The sequence below is a fragment of the Montipora capricornis genome, chromosome 4, assembly GCF_036669925.1.
Source record: "Montipora capricornis isolate CH-2021 chromosome 4, ASM3666992v2, whole genome shotgun sequence".
NCBI lineage: Eukaryota > Metazoa > Cnidaria > Anthozoa > Scleractinia > Acroporidae > Montipora > Montipora capricornis.
This window is the reverse complement of record NC_090886.1, coordinates 55,148,228-55,150,727: the sequence shown is the minus strand read 5'-3', so window position 1 is coordinate 55,150,727 and position 2,500 is coordinate 55,148,228. Positions and strand designations below refer to the sequence as shown.

General features: G+C 41.5%; 1 protein-coding gene across 2 annotated transcripts in view; it reads left to right on the top strand.

The window, feature by feature from the left end:
- LOC138047548 (aflatoxin B1 aldehyde reductase member 4-like) overlaps positions 1-2,500 on the top strand; it is a 15,763-nt gene that overhangs the window by 8,153 nt on the left and 5,110 nt on the right. The gene's annotated exons all lie outside the window — the stretch shown is intronic.

Here is a 2,500-nt window from a genome sequence, read left to right as displayed (position 1 = left end):
AGCCACACATTCTTTTCCCTTGTCATCTGGAAATCACGTGCTGGTTACTTAGGAACCAATAGATCTCCCCTGGAAGCGTCGATACGTCAACGTCTAGATCTTCTTTGGAGGAATCATGAAAGAGACTGAGCCATTTCAAAATATTCCTCAGAAACATTAATTTTGTTTCCTCGGTGGGTTATGCATTTGCACTCTCGCGAGTCAAAATGTGAGTGCTTAGCAAGTGTATGGTGTCGTTTCATCTACTAGTAAAATTGAAAGCGCCGTGGAAATATATAAATACGAATACAAATATTTGGGCTTTGTCGAAAAGTGGGACGGGGACGCGAGGACAGGGGACGTGAGGTACTCGGGGACGTGGAGGCTCGGGGACTCGGGGACGTGGGGACTCGGGGACGTCGGGTGTCGGGGATGCGGCGACGCATTTTCTAAGTATAGAATTTTAAAATGAGTAAAAAGGAAGTTGAATTGCTAATGTTATTTTGCAAAAACGACCATCTGTATGCTTTTCAAGTACCACCTAAATACACACCGAAATACAAAAATTTAATTCTCAAAAAGTACTTCTCGCCACCCGTCACAGAGCTGGACTGTGAAACAAAGAAGAAGACCTAATGGCCCATTGCTCTGACACTGTAGCTGAATTTCACGTTCCAGCATTTGTTGTTGTAGTTGCACAAATACTTGAGCCTAATGACTTCTTCTCTGTAACTGATGGTTGAACACCGTGGCAATGCCGTTGTTGGCAGAATGGGGACTGCCTCTTTCCTGGCACTTGTTCAATTTGTTACCTTTGATTAAAAATTCGGGTTGTTACCGTTGGTATTGTCGAAAATGTTCGGCATCACAGGACCATGGCCAGAAGCTAAGCCGCGGTAACTCGTGACTCCAGTGTGTTAAGGCTTCACCAAGCTCATAACTTGGCACATTTTTGTTTTACGAGGAAGCAATTATCCAATCGACGTTGACTTAAAATCTGCATACTTAGCTTTTTACTCGCTGTTTCATGTGAAATGTGTCACGTGATTTTTTAATGGCTGATTTAAATCTTTTATCGGAAACAAGGATGGAAAAGTCATCTTATATCAACGTGTTTTGTTCCTTGCTCTAGTACCCCTTTCGGTTCTTTATCATTGTGCCTTTTAATCATATCCTCATCTTAACGGAAACGGTAAATTAAAATTAAAAGAAAAAACAGGTCAAGTCACACGAGTCCTTAGAAGTCACAATGAAAATGAACGATGCCACATTAATAGGTATAATTATACGTTAACGGATGTTTTAAGCAGTTTCAAGACAAAAGTTGACGGAATGTTTTAGGGTAAACGTTCCCCAATGTCAAAAACTAGCGTTATGACGTCATTAGTCAAGAAATGTCACGTGACACAGATAATTACGAGTGAAATGAAAAGGTTTAATAGGGTGCAGAAAATGGAAGTTAGTACTTGCAATCTTTGCTTGGGGTTGTCCAATTATTTAAATTCGAGCCTCGATATACTTGGAGAATTGTAAAATGATCAGAGAAATGGTCATACCAACGTTTGGTACATGTTTAAGGACTTGAGGCAAAAAAAATTCGCCGCTCGTGTTAACTTGATAGTAACTTGTGTAACTTGATAGTATTATAATGAACGTCCCCGAGTCCCCACGGCCCACGTCCCTATGTCTCCGAGTCCCCTGTCCCCGCGTCCCCGTCCCACTTTTCGACATAGCCCAAATACTTAGTACTGCGAGTGTCTTTGAACTGCACGAGATTAGAACCATTACCTTCAAGCGCAATGAACGCAACTAGGACAGTAGCGGATAGAAAGCTTGAAAAAATCCATTTTGCTTGAAAATTGAAACTTTGCTTGAAATTTTCAGGCTGCTTTTGGAGATGTCCGTCTTTAAAAATTGATTTTATGTTGTTGTGATGCGAACCGATCCTTCGCACTACGTGTTTCTTCGATTTCAAAAATAAACTCCAAACCTTAGATTCGTTCTACCGAAGGACTACAAGAAATGGGGTTTTTCAAAGAAACGACTCCAGTGATTTGTGAGAAATAGCGCGGAAAGAAATGAAATGTACATGTAAATATGAAATCAATCACAAATAAATTTGAATCGCGCGGGGTGTTTCAACCATAAATTCTACCGTACTCATTCTGTGAAGGGCCGCAAACGTCTAAGCGAAAGCATGAAATTTATACGCACCAGTTTCTCTTTTATAAGAATTTAACTCAGCGATTTTATAGGGTGTCTCGAAAACCAAGACCTAATACCAAGAGAAAATGAGGGGACAGAGAGGGAGGCTCAAGGCGTTGGCCGCGATATGTCACGTCCACGAAAGTTATTTTTAGGCGAGCGGAAGTCTTTGTTCTAGGGGAAGTCTGTCTTCCGAGACGTCCGCATGCAGTCTTGCTTCGCTCTCAGGTTCTTAGTGAAAAGAGAAAATGATGGCGCACGTGGAAGGCTGATGAATATATATTTTCTTTCAAACATCGGACCGAGGTTGGCCTGC